Here is a 20,518-nt window from a genome sequence, read left to right as displayed (position 1 = left end):
GGGGGGCGGCGGATGGGTACACTTTGGAAAACTGTCCCTGTCGTCTACCCCCCACCCTCGTCTCCCTTATCACCCCCCCCCCCACCACTCGCCCCGAGGGGAGCAGCGAGCGCTCCGTGCCAGCTTTGGAGCAACCATCATCACTCAGCGGCCGCTGAAGCGAGGAACGCGCTCCAGCTTGTAATGCACCCGCCTCCTCCTCCATTCCTCCCCCTGCTCCTCCCCCTGCTCCACCTCCTCCACCTCTTCCAACTCCTCCGCCTCCTCCTCCTCCACCACCTCCTCCTCCTCCATTCCTCCCCCTGCTCCTCCTCCTGCTCCACCTCCTCCACCTCTTCCAACTCCTCCGCCTCCTCCTCCATTCCTCGCCCTGCTCCTCCATTCCTCCCCCTGCTCCTCCTCCTGCTCCACCTCCTCCACCTCTTCCAACTCCTCCGCCTCCTCCTCCTCCATTCCTCCCCCTGCTCCTCCACCTCCACCTCCTCCTCCACCTCCTCATCATCCTCCACCTCCTCCTCCTCCAGCTCCACCTCCTCCTCCTCTTCCTCCTCCTCCTCTTCTTCTTCTTCCTCCTCCTCCTCCTCCTCCACCTCCTCCTTCACCACCTCCACCTCCACCTCCACTTCCTCCACCTCCTCCACCACCTCCTCCTCCTCCACCTTCTCCACCTCCTCCTCCTCCAGCTCCACCTCCTCCTCCTCTTCCTCCTCCTCCTCTTCTTCTTCTTCTTCTTCTTCTTCTTCTTCTTCCTCCTCCTCCTCCACCTCCTCTTCCTCCACCACCTCCTCCTCCACCTTCTCCTCCTCCACACCCACCTCCTCCTCCTCCACCTCCTGCTCTTCTACTTGTGGTGAACATCCAAACAAAAAACATGCTCTGATAATATATGCACATCTTAACACCTTTTTTATTGCCAGAAAGGGTGAAACCTATTGCTATATATATTGTTATATATATATGTTGTTGTTGATGTTGTTGTTGTCCTTTGAAGGGCGCAAGGGTTTATTGATTTATTATTGCGATGAACACCCGCCCATGGCGCATCTTCGCGTTCTGCGTCATCTCCATCTTCTTGCTCGGGCCCATGTTTGATCGCGAGATGTTAACTACCTCGCCTGGTATGCAGGAGGTCGTGGGTTCGATCGCGACCCTCCCTTCTGCCGTTGTATGTTTGGAGTTTGCGTCTCTTTCTCTTCTCCCCGTGGACGCGTGGATTTTTTCTCCTGGTCCTCCGGTTTCCCCCCCCACCCCTCCACATTTAAAATCGACATCACGCGTTTATATTATTTGGCTGTTTTAAATGTCCACGTGATGATGATCAACTTCGCTGAGCTATCATGCGTGGCCAGGTCGCTTCTGAAAAAGAGCTCTATCGCTTGGCCCTGCACCGTGAATTTAAAAAAAAAATAATAATCAAATTTCGATTTAAAGCTTTCGTGACTGCAGGGATTCATCTTCTTGGTTCTTTCGGTAAAGTCACGTAGAATGGAAATAATAAAATAATAAAAATTCAACATAATAAAATACTATTCTCACGACGTTTCGGCCACAACGCAAGCAGCCGTCCTCAGGTGAAGACCAGGCCTGTCGGGGAGACAGCGTGACTTTACTGAAAGAACCAAGAAAAGAAAAATCAGTTGATAAATAGCAAACGACAACTTTGTCTTCGAGCCGAGCGAGCCAGATGCAGCAATGCTTCCTGGTTTACCGTCGGGGATGCGTTCCTGACAGGTGTGACGGCGAATGTAGAAACGACGTCGATCAAAGCGAGTCGCAGGTTGTGTGGTGGTGGTGGAGGTGGTGGTGGAGGAGGTGGTGGTGGTGGAGGTGGTGGTGGTGGTGGTGGAGGTGGTGGAGGTGGTGGAGGTGGTGGAGGTGGTGGTGGTGGTGGAGGTGGTGGAGGTGGTGGTGGTGGAGGTGTTGGTGGTGGTGGTAGTGGTGGTGGTGGAGGTGGTGGAGGTGGTGGTGGTGGTGGTGGTGGAGGTGGTGGTGGTGGTGGTGGAGGCGAAAGGCTGAGCGAGAGGCGACGGATAACGAGAAAGGATGGTCGGACGATGCTGTCAGCGACGTAAGTGTGGGGTCGATGCGACGCAAATCACGTGGCGGTGTTATCAAAGTGACGACGTAACTGCGAAACGACGTAACGGGGGGGGGGGGGGGGGGGGGGGACGTAAATCGGGGGTATCGCTGAAATTTCAAATCGGCAGGCGCGGGGTGATGATCTATAGCTGTGATGGTGGATGATGATGATGATGCATCTTCCTCCTCCGTCGTTGTGACTAATCGTGCACGATTGAGTCGTTGTTGCGTTCCCATGTCGTTCCGAGTGATATTGTTTGTTCCTATGGTTTGTTCGGACTGATATTGTTTAGGCCTCTCCACGCACGTACAGGCCACGGGGGTGTTGTTTGACCATTCTCCACCGCGCTGACCTTTGGCACAGTAGGGGGCACAGGTGGTGCATCGGCCAGCAGTCAACTCAGCCAGTCGACCCGTGGCACCTGCTGGGTCTGCCCCGTGACCTCCTGCCGGCGGGCGTTCGACACTTCACGTAGCCCCAACGTGCACCGAGCCTGGCACAGGCGCCGTGGTGACGTCACCGCCACTCAGTGGCGAATGGAGGTTGTTGTTGTCGTTGTTGCGCTGGTCAGTGCGGGCTGGTCAAGGTTTAAAAGGAGGCCCAGGACCGATATCAGTTATGACACGTGGCCGATGCTAGCCTGGGGCCGATAATCGAATTCAGGCCACCGGCTTCATTGCGTTGTATGGATTTTGGCTCGGCCATCGAACAAAGGCGGTCACTGGCATCGCACGGCGCTTTCAGATGCGCTTCTGCGGCCGTCTGGAACGCTCTTCCTTCCGATAACAGGAAGCCACTCGGAGCTGTGCACTTTTAAATCATCATCATCATCATCGAGATTGCAAACTCATTTCTTTAGAAATGCTTTTTGTGTTTAGTGTGTTGTCCTTCCCCCGCACCTTTCGATTACGGTGCGAAAGAAGTTCAACATACATGACGTAACAGTCTAACCACCACTCCACTCCTGCGCTGCAATAATTGGACTCTGGGTAATAACAATATCATAGGCTGAATTGCATGGGTATACTTCCAATGAAATGCGCTAGATTTCGGGATTCTCAGCAGAGTCGAGCACTGATAAGAGGGCGATCACCTCGCTGTCAAAGGCGACTGCGGATTCTGTGCCACGGTTTTTTGTTCGGGTGCAGACAAATCCACTGCTGTGCCCTCCTCCCGTGGTCACCGTGTGCTGGTGGTGAATAGCGGTGGCGGCTGTTGTTGTTGTAACGTCCATCAAACGGTGAGTGGTTCGTCTTCTAAACAAACACAAAAAACAAGACGCGAGGGGACGTGGGAGCGTGGCGGTTAGAGATGTGTTTATTAAGCCGTGAGTCCCGGTCTATTGTGGGTTCACCCTCCTCGTCAACAAGCGAGCCTTCGGAGGGATGGTGGAGGTGGCTGGCTGGATGGTGCTGCTAGTGATGTTTTGCCAATGTCCTCCACAGAAGTTGAACTCCCATGCAGATGACTGCTGATGAGACACGCGACTTCAATTACTTCATCCCCTGCCCCCCCCCCCCCCAGCGTTCGCTAAAGTGGCCCCTGGAGAGAGAGTCGTCTCAATGGGTGACTACTTGAATGCCCCGAGGGGGCCGTGACACGCTAAACACGCGGGGCAGTGAGTGATTGAGCGCCATGGGGCCAGATAGCAGTCGGAGGGGGGCCCCCTTTAGATTTTATTTTTATTTTCTTGCGAAGGCCACGCGGGTCTCGCAATTTTCCGGCACACCGTGTGATGTAATCGGCACATCTCTGCATTACACCTCGGGTGCACGCCAGGTTCCAAGCATGAACATCAGCTGCACGATTCAGTGACGGTACAGGGACTCATCTTCTTGGTTCTTTCGGTAAAGTCACGTAGAAGGGAAATAATAAAATAATAAAAATAAAACTGAATAAAATAGAAGAACAGTTCTTCACCTGAGGACGGCTGCTTGCGTTGTGGCCGAAACGTCGTGAGAATTGTATTTTATTATGTTTTATTTTTATTATTTTATTATTTCCCTTCTACGTGACTTTACCGAAAGAACCAAGAAGATGAATCCCTGCAGTCACGAAAGCTTTAAATCGGAACAGGGACTGTTGGTCCATGCGCTTGATACCAGCACCTCATATGGAGCTGGTTGAATTTCCAATTAACCATCTATGCGCGTGCCATCTATAGCATTCACCTGCCATCCTCATGCTGTGTGAGTTGTGTGTGTGGTGTGTCTGTGTTGTGTGCGTTGTGTGTGTGTGTAGTGTATGTGTGTTGTGTGCTTTGTGCGTGATGTATGCGTTGTGTGTCGCGTGTGTGCAGTGTTTGACGATATCGTTTCAAACATTCGTCCCGGCTTCTTAAAAGAAAAAAGAAAAACAGCCTCTTCGTGGTTCATTAATATAATTATCGAGATGAAAAAAAACCTCATCATCATCGTGAGCGGGATGAATACGTGAGCGTCGATTTGAAGATGTAAATGAGGTTCCCCAACACCTGGATGAGAGACAATCTCAGCCCAGGGCTTTGTGGGGGAAAAGCGGCCCTTTGAAGCGCCCCCCCACCTCCATTCATCATCGGCCGAGACGCTCACGGCTCGTTACGGGCACGTCGCTCAAAAACAAATGTGCGTCTCGGCCCGCGCGCGCGCGCGGGCGCGCGGGCGGGCGTCACGTGCGCGTGCGTCACGTGCGCGTGCGCGTGGCTTTTTCTTTTGGCCATTCGTCTTTTGTAAAAACAAAAAAACGAGACGCAAGTTTGGGGAGCGGTGGCGCTGCAAGTTAGCGCAGCGCACCACGAAACCATACCCCCCTCCTCACCCCACCCCACCCCACCTCCCGTCTCACGGCCAACATTAAGGGACGAAGATCTGAACCGGCCCTGGGCCTCCTCTAAGTCGACTCGGCCTCAAACGAGTACGTGGTGCGATGCGTAAAATGAACGCAATGCATCGGGGAGACGACGCCATCCGGGCGTGGTGTGCTCGCTCACAGCACTTGCCCCAAAACTCTGCCAAGGCTATACGGGGGGGGGGGGCGGGGGTGGACCTTTGTCTTTGTATCTCTCTGTAAGAGAGAGAGAGAGAGCGAGGGCATTGCTGGCGTTGTGGCTGGATTAAGAGGAATTCCATCTTCGCCGAGATTCGACAGAACATCAGCGGTGCTTGGTTATCCGCCATCCCCTCCTCCTTCTCTCTCTCTCTCTTTTTTACGATCACAGGAAACAAGAAGATGCTCGGTGTAGTCGGTACTTTGCTTCGTTCATCATTTTTTTTTCAATTGCTGAAGTGGGCAAAAGGGCTGCCGTGACAAGAGGCTATATAGGTGACCTTAACTACTTTATGGTGTTGCCTTCATATCCGCATCTCCAGTTTCTTCAGCCTCCAACTCCCAGCTCCGCTCCCCCCCATCCCGTCATTTTGTCTGATTCTCCTCTAAACGCTCTCGCAGCGCTCCACTTCCCCGACCCCACGCCCCCCTCTCTATCTCTCCTCCCTGTCTCCTCCCCCCTTCTCTGCCTACATGGCCTCTTGTGGCAGCAGCCCCTTTTGCCCACTTCGGTAATTGTTTCTTGCTGTGGTTGTCCCACCTGATGACGGACGCTCGTTGTTGCGCCCGAAAACGTCGTGATTTAATTTATTTTATTTGAAACCTACGTGACTTTACCGAAAGAACCAAAGAGTATTGGTGGCACACAGAGAGATAGTAACAGGCACGCGCTTATTGCCCGCCCTCCATCCAGTTTCTGAGGGGTTGCGCAATCAGAGGGGAGGCTGAGCTCGTCGCTGCCTCACCTCTCGTCTCTTCCTGTATTTGCAGCGGAGCTCCGCAAATTTGGCGATTTTGACGAGAAAAATGATTGGAATCGTACAGAAATGACATTTATAACACAGATCAGTGGAAAAATCTTAATATGTATTTTATTTTATTATTATTTCATGTTTTACTTTTCGTAACAGCTATCTTCATTGGAGTATGCCAGTTGAGGCTCTACCTCCCCTGCCTCCCCTGGCATCGCCCACCATCAACAGACTAAAAATGACTGCATCACGGACTCGATGCGAGAGCCGGGGTACTATGGTGCCGCCATAAGGTTCATTTGCTGCTTCAAGCGCCACATCTCGAGGATTTCTCCACATCTCTGGCTGTCGCCTGATGATGCCGGTCTGTTGCAATGACGGGCGACTCGTCGCGGCGCTCGCCTGGCGAATGTCGTCGTGGGCTTTGTTCTCCAGCACACCACCGGCTTGTGTGTTGAACGAGTCGGGTATTGATTGACACGTTTTGTTCACGTGACAAACCCCCACTGAGAGGTGGCGGCGTGTTTAACCACACATTTATATTCGCGAGATCTAACCCCGTCAAATGAGCCTCTACGTTTGATAACAACGCCGTCGGGAACGCATCCCCATAGAAACAATGGGATAAACGACCCCGTTTAAGCGCTGATTCGATTAGCGCCGCTCACTTCTCCGGGAACAACGCATCGTGAGCCCTAAGCGAGGGTCTGTCCCTGTATGGAATGTCGGGGGAGAGGGGAGGGGGGGGCGATTTGCAGTTCGTGTGTCAGCAGCTATGCGCACTTTTAAATAGGCGTTCGCTGATATCCATTTGCCCCTCGGACAACTCTGCACACGAGTCCGAGTGGACGTCAATCCCTCGTGGCCGCGCGCGTAATGGAAATGTTTACATCACGGCGCGCGCGGTGATGGTGGGGGGATTGCTTGACACTTCGCTGAACAAAACGATTTAAACAATGCTCGGCGCGATGCTTTGCTGCGCTTTTCCCATTACAGTCGCAATCCGCAAATCTAATGCAGCAAAGCAATGGCACGCGCACACGCAGGCAGAGACAGACGCAAAGGCACACGCGTCCGTACACACACACACATGAGCTGACGAGCAGATACGGTCAAAAAGAAAGATCCCCCGTGTAGCCTCATCAGACGTCTTGGGCAAGTGCTGTTAGCGAGCACCTATGAAGGCCGGCACGGCCGCCTTTGTCTCCCCAGTGGCGATGTTTACACACCGCAATAGGTACTCATTTGAGGCTGAGTCCACCTAGGGGAGGCCCAGGACCGGTTCAGATAATCGTCACCGGTGTTGCGTGTGAGCGGGAATCGAACTTGGGTCGCCGGTTTCGTAGTGCAACGCGCTAACCACTACACCACCGCTCCCCATCGGATCACACACAAACACACACACAAACACACACACACACAAACACACACAAACACACACACACAGACACACAAACACACACACAGACACACACACACACAGAGATGTTGGTGTGAAACTCCCTTCCCGTTGGTGGGCGTAAAGGAGGGATCCGCACGCTTGCTGTGCCAGGAGAAGCCGGTAACAGCAAAAACAACGTGGACTCCATCTGTTCCATCTGTTCCATCTGTACGGGGGTAGAGTGTTGCCCGCCCCCCCCCCCCCCCTCGTGTAGGTTTCGTCAGTGTGACAGCAGCACGACGATGATGATGATGGGGGTGTCACTGTTTGTGTAATTGTCACGGGGTCGCCAGTAGCCCGCGAGCCTTGCAATGAAGAACACTGGGATAGAGGATCGCAGAGCTTGGGGGAAGGGATGGGGGGGGGAAGGGGTGGGTGGTTCCTCCTCATGGCGCCTCTGAGTCGTCCCCTCTCTCTCTCGGAGTCGTCCTCTCTCTCTCTGAGTCGTCCTCTCTCTCTCTGAGTCGTCCTCTCTCTCTGAGTCGTCCTCTCTCTCTGAGTCGTCCTCTCTCTCTGAGTCGTCCTCTCTCTCTCTCTCTGAGTCGTCCTCTCTCTCTGAGTCGTCCTCTCTCTCTGAGTCGTCCTCTCTCTCTGAGTCGTCCTCTCTCTCTCTCTGAGTCGTCCTCTCTCTCTGAGTCGTCCTCTCTCTCTCTCTCTGAGTCGTCCTCTCTCTCTGAGTCGTCCTCTCTCTCTGAGTCGTCCTCTCTCTCTGAGTCGTCCTCTCTCTCTGAGTCGTCCTCTCTCTCTGAGTCGTCCTCTCTCTCGGAGTCGTCCTCTCTCTCTGAGTCGTCCTCTCTCTCTCTCTCTCTGAGTCGTCCTCTCTCTCTGAATCGTCCTCTCTCTCTGAATCGTCCTCTCTCTCTGAGTCGTCCTCTCTCTCTTAGTCGTCCTCTCTCTCTCTGAGTCGTCCTCTCTCTCTGAGTCGTCCTCTCTCTCTGAGTCGTCCTCTCTCTCTCTGAGTCGTCCTCTCTCTCCAAGTCGTCCTCTCTCTCTGAGTCGTCCTCTCTCTCTGAGTCGTCCTCTCTCTCTGAGTCGTCCTCTCTCTCTGAGTCGTCCTCTCTCTCTGAGTCGCCCTCTCTCTTAGTCGTCCTCTCTGAGTCGTCCACTCTCTCTGAGTCGTCCTCTCTCTCTGAGTCGTCCTCTCTCTTAGTCGTCCTCTCTCTCTCTCTGAGTCGTCCTCTCTCTCTGAGTCGTCCTCTCTCTTAGTCGTCCTCTCTCTCTCTCTGAGTCGTCCTCTCTCTGAGTCGTCCTCTCTCGGAGTCGTCCTCTCTCTCTGAGTCGTCCTCTCTCTCTCTCCAAGTCGTCCTCTCTCTCTGAGTCGTCCTCTCTCTCTGAGTCGTCCTCTCTCTCTCCGAGTCGTCCTCTCTCTGAGTCGTCCTCTCTCTCTCTCTGAGTCGTCCTCTCTCTCTGAGTCGTCCTCTTTCTCTCTCCCCACTCTCAGTGCAGTGGCGGCGGTGCAGGGTTACCAGCTGACATGATCGTCCACTTTCAAATGTTTTTCTGCGGCCGTCTCGAACGTCCCTTCCCTTCCGATATTAGTAGACCACCGGCAAATATTCACTCTCAAATTAGCCCGATTTGAAATCACATTTCTCTAGAACTGCTTTTTGCGCGTGTTAATCTCTCGTCCTTGCCCCGCATACTCCGGCTGGCACGGTCGGCCACGTGCGGCGGTTGCTATAGAAGTTCAACGCGCGTCAGAGGTCGCAAACGGGTTTTGTTTCCTTACCCGTACCCGGCAGCACCAGGGTCGCAAATGTGAACCCGTACCCGTACCCCGCCGGGTACGGGTACCCGTTCCGTACCCGTACCCTACCCGAAATGAGTGACAAACGATTACTCACCAGTGACTCACGGCCTACCCGTACCCGTACCCGGCCGCACCAGGGTCGCAAACGACTACCCGTACCCGGCCGTACCCGTACCCTACCCGTACCCGGGTACGGGTAGGGTACGGGTATCGGTACCTGATTGCGACCTCCGGGATGAAGCCATGTTGCAGGCGTGGGTGGGTTGATTCTAGGAACTTGAATTGTGAGAAGAGACAAGACGTTTGGAAATGAGTGACAAACGGTGACTCACCAGTGACTCACGGCCTACCCGTACCCGGCCGCACCAGGGTCGCAAACGGCTACCCGTAACCGGCCGGGTACGGGTAGCCGGGTATCGGGTAGGGTACGGGTATCGGGTACCCGGTTGCGACCTCTGACGCGCGTTACGTGCTCAGCGCTGGGACTCATCCGATGGCAGGCGCGACGGGCGCATCGCAACCCACGGCATCGGCGTGTCGGCCCGCGTCTCATTCGCGATGCCACTTTCTGCTTCCTCCCGCGCGCTGCGTCCCATTGACAGGCTCGGAGGCCGAGCAGCGTGGCGCTGTTTATTTACCTGCCCGTGAAGCCCACTGAGCTATGATCTCGTTGTTTTTGTTGGGGGTTTTTTTGTTGCAGAGGCGAGCTGGTCTATGCGTGATAATTGCTCGTGGTCGACGTGGCTTATATCGATTGAAAGCTTTCGTGACTGCAGGGATTCATCTTCTTGGTTCTTTCGGTAAAGTCACGTAGAAGGGAAATAATAAAAAATAAAAATAAAACATAATACAATAATTCTCACGACTTAAAGCTTTCGTGACTGCAGGGATTCATTTTCTTGGTTCTTTCGGTAAAGTCACGTAGAAGGGAAACAATAAAATAATAAAAATAAAACATAATAAAATAATTCTCACGGCGTTTCGGCCACAACGCATTCAGACGCTGTCTTTCCGACAGACCTGTTCTTCACCTGAGGACGGCTGCTTGCGTTGTGGCCGAAACGTCGTGATAATTATTTTATTATGTTTTATTTTTATTATTTTATTATTTCCCTTCTACGTGACTTTACCGAAAGAACCATAAAGGTGGCTGATATCATCACCACCACCACCACCACCACCACGTGGAAATGTATCGTAGCAGCTGAATAATGTCCGCGAGTGTTGATTCTAAATGTAGAGGAGGAGGTAATAGATCAAAACTGTAGAGATCCGAAAAACATTCCACGAGACTAACACGGTGAGAGAGAGAGAGACAGAGAGCACGCGGACTCCGAATATACAACAGCAGCAGGCATCGTCAGGAGGTTCGGGGGATCGAACCCACGACCTCCTGCGATACAGGCGACGGAGATGACATCCCTTCGCCCGCTCGCGGCTGACATCGGTCGGCCGATGGAAAATCCGCGGCGTTGTCGTCGTGGTCGTTGTAGTTCGTCTGCGAACGTTTCGCTCCCCACGGAATCCCATCGGCGGCGAAACTCCAACAGCGTCGCCTCGCGACCATCAGCACAGAAGTGACAGGGGGAGGCTGCCTTACGAAAGCAGTGGCACTGGGTTTCTTTATTTATTTTGTTCAAATATTTTTTTTGTTTTGCTCCACTGGTGGAATATTTCTTACCCGCTCCCCCCCCCCCAAAAAAAAAATGACAAAACACGCAAGGACGACGGAGGGAGGGAGGTAGGGAGGGAGGGGAGCGAGCCGGTGGGGAGGAAGCGAGACACGATGACGATCATTGGACAATAAATAATAAAAACCACGTGCACAGACACGGGGCCCATCGAGAGACGACCGTGGCGGCCCCGGGGCGAGTCAGGAGGGGGGCAACGATTTGGGCCGGGTCCCCTTCAAGCCGATTTCTTCAGACCAATTCGGCCGAGGCATTTTTAACGCCGCTCGTTTGGTCGAGACGTCGCTTATGCTGCGCCGGAGGATCGATGCCAGAGGAGCCGAGCGGGCTCGTGCTGGAAGGTTCGCGTAGGTCAAGCTCCGGGTGGAGGTTCGACTCAGCCCCATCGTCCCTCCAGGGTCGGGCGATAAAAAACCGAGTAAACGCATCTTTTTTTTTTGCGGGTGTCCTATGGATGGACAGACCGTGGCCCCCGCCATAAGAATATGGAATTTCCGCCCCTGGCTCAGCAGGGCTGTAAACGGGAGATGAGCACAGAGGGGCTCGATGCGAGGAGTCGCTCTGAACGTTTCGAGTGAAATTCCGAAGATGATATTCGCAATAAAAGGAAGTGTGTGCGGGGAGCGGTCGTGTAGCGGTTAGCGCGCTGCACTACGAACCTGGTGACCCGGGTTCGATTCCCGTTCACGGCCAACACCCAGTGACGATTATTTGAACGGGTCCTGGGCCACCCTTAGGTCGATGTGTAAACATCGCTACTAGGGAGACAAAGGCGGCCGGGCGTGGTGTTGGCCACCCACCGCCTTGTGTGCCGTGTCGGCCTTCATAGGTGCTCGCTAACAGCACTTGCCCCAACAGTATGTTAAGGCTATACGGGGGATGTTTGTCTTTGGGGGGTGGGAGACTTATTTTGCGTGTCGCCCCGGAGGCGAATTTGCCCCCCACCCACTCGTACCCCCCCCCCCCACTCGCTCCCCCCACCAAAGCACCACCTCTGGGCGGCCCTGTGCAAAGAGTGCAACACGGGCACACACACACACACGCACATACACACACACATGTACGTACATACATACAAAATATATATCAAAAACAAAATCCAAACATCGCAAAATTAATTTAAAAAAACACATAACCCCAACAAATTCGTCTTTGCATGCACGTCATATTTTTGTTGTTGTTGTTGTTGTTGTTTGTTTGTCACATTTACAAATGAACAAATGTTACTTTTGGTGCCATCATCGCTAACGCGAGTCGGGTGAGATGCGGCTTCGGGTAACAAGGCGTAGCCCTCGTGTGAACCTTTAGTCGTTGTAGTTTGGTTTACGTTCGACAACAGCAACAACATCGGCCACCTCAATTGCGCCCTTGAAGGCCACGTGGAGGCGCTCCTTATCGTGGCCGTGTGTAGCAACATGCAAAACATCTGGGTCGCGACGATACAATAAATCAATTAAACGCACCAATTCGAAAATGTCCTCTTTGATACCGCTGCGTTCCTTCATTTTTGTGTTCGTTTCGTCTGTTTTTTTTGTTCAATAAATATTCCCTTTTTTGTCTTAAAATTAAATTGTTATTATTGTTGTTGTTTTCGTCTGAGACGTCAATTCCACACAGAATCGCCACTCTCCAAAATCTCATTTCTCCGTTGGGTGGTCCCATGCAGTTTCTCCGTTGGTTCGGGGGGGGGGGGGGTGGTGGTGGTGGTGGCGGTGCTGGGGGTAACATTCCACATTCCTACGGACGGGGACCGGCCTGCTACTCCATGGTTATGTCCACGCAGCCGACAGAAATCCTTTCACAGGCGTTTTGCGCCCCACGATCCATGCCAGGTCACGAAACGCCAAAGTTCGCGCTCCGTGTTACGCGAGTTCAATTCTCGAGTCTTCTACCCCCGCCGTCGATTGAGTCCCCTCCCCGACAGAGCGAACAGACAGACAACACAGAATTCCTTAATTACAAAAGCAACCGGATCGGATGCGGAATTAGACCGCGGTGTGATCGCGGTGTGGCGGCGGGGGGAGGGTGGTGGAGGGAGGAGAGATGGGGGAGGGGGGGATGGGGGAGGGGCATGACTCAGATCGCCCCCCTCCGTCTTCGGCAGCCCCCCCACAAGCACAAACACACACGAAAAAAAAAATCGAGATTCCTTCTCGCTTGACTTGGGGCGGACGGACGAATAGCGGAGCAGACGGCTGTAACCTTTCGCGGTTCACGTTGAAGAGTCTCATCACCACGACCCCTCCCCCCTCCCTCCCTTCTCTCTGTACCCCCCATCCCCTCCGCCACATCTCCTCCCGCGATCGTCAGGGCTACTATTGTTATTGTTGTTGTTCCTTTTAAATCCGGCAATTTCTTTGCCGTGACAAAAAGTGCGTCGGGAATTTTGAAAAAAATCCTCCGGATGATTCTCCATGCACGTTTCGCGAGAATATTTATATGTAATTAAATGTTCCGTTAGTTCTTGACGAATGTCTAGAAGATGTCATTCCGCGGGGATTGTCAGAAGTTTGAATCGTCGGTGACTTGAATTTTTTTACTTTTCAAATTGTTTTTCTTTCTTCCATGCATGGGCAAAATGAGTGAGAAAGTAAACAAATATATAAAATTCATCTCCCGCATCGCAGTGGCAGCAAAGTTGCTGATGATTTGGCGTTTGCAGCGAGCGACGCGATGATGATGATGTTGTTGTTGTTGGTGATGTTGACGTTGCGCCAACCCCCGCAAGTGTCTGAAGGTTGATTTATTTATTCTTTCTGCCACGCCGGCCGACACGAGTGGTCATTGTCTCGTTGAGTGGTTGCTGTTGGAGGGGCTGATAACAAAAAAAAGAAATCGATTTTTTTTCTCTTGGGCGGGGGAGGGGTGGTTTAGGGGGATTTTCTGGACGGTGTTGATCATTATCTTCACATTTCTCGTCCCGCGCAAGTTAACAAACACGTACACAGGAACAAAACACGCCGTATTCTCTGGATTCTGAGACGCACTTAGAAACCCAGTGGCTTTGTGTATGCGTGATGCCAGGCTTGCACAACTTCATCGACACCGGTTTTGGGGGGGAGGGGGGGGGTGCGTCTTACTTTCCGGAGCGTCTTCTAATCCGGACAATATTGTCATTTTGTAAACAAAGCGATTTCTGCGTATTTCTTACAGCAGTAAGATTGTTTCAAACAAGTAAATACATATCCACAGTTGTACTACACTTTGTATGCTCCCTACAATTTTCAAATCCGTGCGCCCACCACCCCCCCACCCTCCCCCCCACCACCCCCCACCACCCCCCACCAGGCCAATCTCAGGGCTACACTGCCATGAATTTCCCAGACTCGACATTTACGCTGCTTGGCACGAAACAAACCCCCCACCCCAACCCCCCACCCCCCCAACGCATTCTTTTGGATATTGGATACGCGCACGCAAAACCTGGAGCCACGTTGAGCCACTTGGGACACCTTTACCTTTACCTTTGCTTTGCCGTATGCAACACGGCATAAGCAAAGCAAAGTGCAGGGTTGGTGAAGAGAAGAGAAGGGAGAAGGAGAGGGGGGGGGCATCGTCAATGATGTCAACGGTGCCCGGGAGTTGAACTCAACTGGCCCGGTTCCCAGCGCAGTGCGCTAAGCACCGCACCACCACTCCACAGCGCAGTGCGCTAAGCACCGCACCACCACTCCACAGCGCGTGCGAGCGAAGAGGGGTGACGCGTTGGTGATGGTGGTGATGGTGGTGGTGGTGATGGTGGTGATGGTGATGGTGGTGATGGTGGTGGTGATGGTGGTGGTGATGATGGTGATGGTGGTGGTGATGGTGGTGGTGATGGTGGTGATGGTGATGGTGGTGATGGTGGTGGTGATGGTGGTGGTGATGATGGTGATGGTGGTGGTGATGGTGGTGGTGATGGTGATGATGATGAGTGACGGCGAATGACGTCACGCGATTTTGGACGATTTTTGACCCCCCCCCCCCCTCGTCAAACGGCGTCACAAAAAGCAGACCCCCCCTCAAATATGACGTCACAAATCTCTGCCCCCCCCCAAAACCATATTTCCATTTTGAAAATAAAACATGCTTCAAATCGCTCTTAACTATTGTCATTGTAGTGCGTATTTAACGTGGCGCTGCACTCCGATGTAGTAGGAGAAACATTTAGTAAAAAGTAAATTTAATTAAGTAGAACCTGTTGTCTATATTTATGTAAAGTTGCTGCATTTTGATGTGACGTCACATTTCTCAAACACCCCCCCCCCCCGCCTCGTCACACATCGTCACAAATGTCTGACCCCTCCCCCCCTCCTAGGTGCGTGACGTCATTTATGGACGGCCCCTTAGGTTTAAGAATCACAAGAATCCCAAGGTGGTTGCTGTGCCGACAGCGGTCGTGGCGGCGGCGGTGGCGGTTGGGAAGCATCAATAATTCACTGGTCAACAAAAAAAAAACACATTTTTTTCTGGCCTGGACTTTTGCAGCTGTTCTAGACTAATTTCAGGGTGCTGATTCCAAATCTGATCTCAGATTTGCTCTATCACATCTCGTCTTTATGCTATCGGCATACCCCATTTTCATTGATTTTACCCGAAATTAACTCTGTCACTTACGATTGCAAGTTGTTGCGAGTCAGTGACTGCTTTAGTGTTAAAATGCGGTGCTGTATTTTTAGGATCGTGTGTTTATAATATAATTTTACGTAGATATCCACAGTTATTTAATATTTTTCTTCTGCAGTTTTTATTGAAAATGCAATATTTTACATCTCAAAACCCTGATGTGATAGACACAAACTGATGCCAGATTTGGAATCAGCACCCCAAAATAACCTTTAAACCTTTCGAATACCTTATGCCAGAAAAAGTGTGTTGGTCAGTGTAATACAACAGTGGACAGACCACCGTGCCCTTTACAAAGCGCTGCAGCTGCGAAGATAAATGCCGTCCTCCTCAATCTGCATCACGTGGCCGGGCGAAACAAATAAATAAATAAACAATGCTTTGGTCACGGCTGATTGGATAAATGTATCTCCGCTCATATATTTATGGACGCATCCTTAATGCATGAAGAGGGCGATTCCATCTTCATGAAACCGCGTTAAATAGAGAACAAACAAACAAAAAAACCCAACCGTTCCCACGATCATCCCCGTGGCTACAGATGTACCCTGCCGTGTCCTGGTGGGCGCGATTGATCGGTGGACGCGATTGATCGGTGGGCGAGATTTATTGGCGGTGTACGCGCCCAATTTGCTTCGTGCCAAAAGTCGCCGCTGCGATTCGATGCGATCACAATCTCCCGGCGCGGGAGCTGAAACAATGGGTGCAAGTTTTTCTTAATTCCTCAACTCCCCTCCCCCGCCGCCGTCACCACCACCACCACCTCCCCCGATCTAACGCATCTCCTCCCTGACCTCCCTATCCACACGCATCAGCAATAGATCAGCGGGGTGGGCGGGTCGGCAAAAACCTGCGGCTCTTTAAAGCGTCGATAATCTGAACGTGATTTTATTTCAGGACCCACAGACCTCTCGTATTCACCAAGCGTGGCATTGCGGCCCTTGAAACGCTGGGGTTCATCTTCTTGGTTCTTTCGGTAAAGTCACGTAGAATGGAAATAATAAAATAATAAAAATAAAACATAATAAAATAATTCTCACGACGTTTCGGCCACAACGCAAGCAGCCGTCCTCAGGTGAAGAACAGGTCTGTCTTATTGACAGTCTTATCGACAGACCTGTTCTTCACCTGAGGACGGCTGCTTGCGTTGTGGCCGAAACGTCGTGAGAATTATTTTATTGTTTTATTTTTATTAGTTTATTATTTCCCTTCTACGTGACTTTACCGAAAGAACCAAGAAGATGAATCCCTGCAGTCACGAAAGCTTTAAATCGAAATTTAATTAATTTATTATGTTTTATTTTTTTAATTTTATTATTTCCATTCTACGTGACTTTACCGAAAGAACCAAGAAGATGAATCCCTGCAGTCACGAAAGCTTTAAATCGAAATTTAATTAATTTATTATGTTTTATTTTTTTAATTTTATTATTTCCATTCTACGTGACTTTACCGAAAGAACCAAGAAGATGAATCCCTGCAGTCACGAAAGCTTTAAATCGAAATTTAATTAATTTATTATGTTTTATTTTTTTAATTTTATTATTTCCATTCTACGTGACTTTACCGAAAGAACCAAGAAGATGAATCCCTGCAGTCACGAAAGCTTTAAATCGAAATTTAACGCTGGGTTTGTTTACTTGTTTTCGGCCGCATCGCAGCTGCTCGATGTCGATTGGCAGCTCACCCGCCCCTGCGTCGTTCACCGACGCGTTTCTGGGTGGGGTCGCGCGTTGTCCGACGTTTCGCTGCACGTGCCGGGGAGCAGCTGCCAAACTCGGTCGGACATCGTTCGCGTTGGCCATCTCCTCCCGGGTCTTCGCCGGGGATCCCGTGCCCTCGTTAAGAGAAATCCGCCAGCCTCGCCAAAACATTAAAAGCCCCGTTTGTTTTTTGGCAGTTGCGTATTATTAGCGATCATTACACTCATCATCGTTGTATAATAACAATTTGTAATAATGTAATAATATGGCCCAACACATTACGTTGATATGTCCCCCCCCCGCCCCGCCCCGCCCCCACGCCCGTTCTTCATGAGCCGTACCACCGGCACAGCTGCCCGGTTGTGCAGACGGCGAAATCTCCCGGCAGGCACGTGGGCCGAAACGTCGGACATCGTGCCGAACAACAATCCCCCCGCCCCTCCCGGTAAGAGAAAACGCATCGGAGGGCGACGTAGCAGCAGCAGCACCGGGGAACCCACGAGGCGATTTCGATGTCTCATTCACTTCGTGGTAATGCCACGAATGCCGTGGACCACCTGTGAGATGGCGCCATGACCCTCCCTGCTCACAGCGCGACATCGCCAGCGGTGGCATCGAACCTTGGTGGGCACGCGGGGCCGTGCCCACCCCACACCCCGCTGCTCGCAATGGAACCAGGAGTCACCTGTCCAGCTTACACCATCACCGCCCCCCGTCCTCTACCCTCTTCGTACGGCTGCACTCACCCAGAGACGCAGTTGCATCGCCTGCACACTCGATAGCCGCGCTGCCCGTATGATACCGCCACTCGGTTGAGCTACATCGCTTGTGGCGGGCGGGCCGCTTTTGAAAAAAAAGAGCTGTGGAGCTCAGTGGGCCTTACCTGGTAAAATAACAACAAACATTAAAATAAAACGACTTTAGTTGGGTGCCCCCCTTGACAGCCACCGTGAGAGACAAATCAAATATTGGGGCCCTCCCCCCCTCTCCAACCGTCCCGATTGTCGCACCCCCTGAGCTGACCACGCACCAGCCTGAACGATTGCGTTACGCGGGCAACATTTAAGATGCTCAGGAGCGGATCCGGGGGTGGGTGGGTGGGGCTGGGGCAATATCCCCCCCCCCCCCCCAACCGCCCTTCCCACCCTATTGAGACCCCGAAAATGGTATTGTGTTGACACCGGAGGAAAAAATGCAAACAGATTTTCTTTTTTACGTAAAAGAAATCAAATCTGTGTTTGTATTTTTGTTACTTCTCACCAGCCACACGGCCTTCTGGGAGCGCACGATTTGCTCGAAACGATGCTGATAAAGCGCCCAGGTGTTAGACGCAAGTCCAGGGCGAGTTTCGAATGTGACATTTCCTGATTTCCGATTAAAAAAATATTTTGCAAAAGGACAATTTCTCACCTAAGTTTTGTTGTTGGTTTCTTTTTTTTACCCGATCCGTTGCAAGTAACCGCACCTTGTTCGTTCACGCGTTTGCGTGTCAGCGAAAGTGGTGACGAGATATCGACGCCAGGCGACGAGAGTGCGTCGTGGGGGCATCACGTTGGCTAGGAGATGTTAACTGCCTCGCATGGTATGCAGGAGGTTGTGGGTTCGATCCAGACCCTGACGCCTGCTGTTGTATATGTGGAGTTTGCGTGTCTCTCTCTCTCATCATCACCACGGTGGCTAGGAGATGTTAACTGCTTCGCCTGGTATGCAGGAGGTCGTGGGTTCGATCCAGACCCTGACGCCTGCTGCTGTATATGTGGAGTTTGCGTGTCTCTCTCTCTCTCATCATCACCACGGTGGCTAGGAGATGTTAACTGCCTCGCCTGGTATGCAGGAGGTCGTGGGTTCGATCCAGACCCTGACGCCTGCTGCTGTATATGTGGAGTTTGCGTGTCTCTCTCTCTCTCATCATCACCACGGTGGCTAGGAGATGTTAGCTGCCTCGCCTGGTATGCAGGAGGTCGTGGGTTCGATCCAGACCCTGACGCCTGCTGCTGTATATGTGGAGTTTGCGTGTCTCTCTCTCTCTCATCATCACCACGGTGGCTAGGAGATGTTAACTGCCTCGCCTGGTATGCAGGAGGTCGTGGGTTCGATCCAGACCCTGACGCCTGCTGCTGTATATGTGGAGTTTGCGTGTCTCTCTCTCTCTCATCATCACCACGGTGGCTAGGAGATGTTAACTGCCTCGCCTGGTATGCAGGAGGTCATGGGTTCGATTCAGACACTGACGCCTGCTGCTGTATATGTGGAGTTTGCGTGTCTCTCTCTCTCTCATCATCACCACGGTGGCTAGGAGATGTTAACTGCCTCGCCTGGTATGCAGGAGGTCGTGGGTCGATCCAGACCCTGACCACTGCTGCTGTATACGTGGAGTTTCCGTGTCTTTCTCCCTCATCATCACCACGGTGGCTAGGAGATGTTAACTGCCTCGCCTGGTATGCAGGAGGTCGTGGGTCGATCCAGACCCTGACCACTGCTGCTGTATACGTGGAGTTTCCGTGTCTCTCTCCCTCATCATCACCACGGTGGCTAGGAGATGTTAACTGCCTCGCCTGGTATGCAGGAGGTCGTGGGTTCGATCCAGACCCTGACGCCTGCTGCTGTATATGTGGAGTTTGCGTGTCTCTCTCTCTCTCATCATCACCACGGTGGCTAGGAGATGTTAGCTGCCTCGCCTGGTATGCAGGAGGTCGTGGGTTCGATCCAGACCCTGACGCCTGCTGCTGTATATGTGGAGTTTGCGTGTCTCTCTCTCTCTCTCATCATCACCACGGTGGCTAGGAGATGTTAACTGCCTCGCCTGGTATGCAGGAGGTCGTGGGTTCGATCCAGACCCTGACGCCTGCTGCTGTATATGTGGAGTTTGCGTGTCTCTCTCTCTCTCATCATCACCACGGTGGCTAGGAGATGTTAACTGCCTCGCCTGGTATGCAGGAGGTCATGGGTTCGATTCAGACACTGACGCCTGCTGCTGTATATGTGGAGTTTGCGTGTCTCTCTCTCTCTCATCATCACCATGGTGGCTAGGAGATGTTAACTGCCTCGCCTGGTATGCAGGAGGTCGTGGGTCGATCCAGACCCTGACCACTGCTGCTGTATACGTGGAGTTTCCGTGTCTTTCTCCCTCATCATCACCACGGTGGCTGGGAGATGTTAACTGCCTCGCCTGGTATGCAGGAGGTCGTGGGTCGATCCAGACCCTGACCACTGCTGCTGTATACGTGGAGTTTCCGTGTCTCTCTCCCTCATCATCACCACGGTGGCTAGGAGATGTTAACTGCCTCGCCTGGTATGCAGGAGGTCGTGGGTTCGATCCAGACCCTGACGCCTGCTGCTGTATACGTGGAGTTTCCGTGTCTCTCTCCCTCCTCTCTCACCGTGGCCGCGTGCATTTTTCTCTGGGTCCTCCGGGTTTGTCCCTCCAAATTTAGAATTAACAACATCGCGCGTTCAGAGTTTTCTTTGCTGC

The sequence above is a fragment of the Lampetra fluviatilis genome, chromosome 35 (assembly GCF_964198595.1).
Source record: "Lampetra fluviatilis chromosome 35, kcLamFluv1.1, whole genome shotgun sequence".
Taxonomy (NCBI): domain Eukaryota; kingdom Metazoa; phylum Chordata; class Hyperoartia; order Petromyzontiformes; family Petromyzontidae; genus Lampetra; species Lampetra fluviatilis.
The sequence above is the reverse complement of the archived record's forward strand: the minus strand, read 5'-3'. Positions refer to the sequence as shown.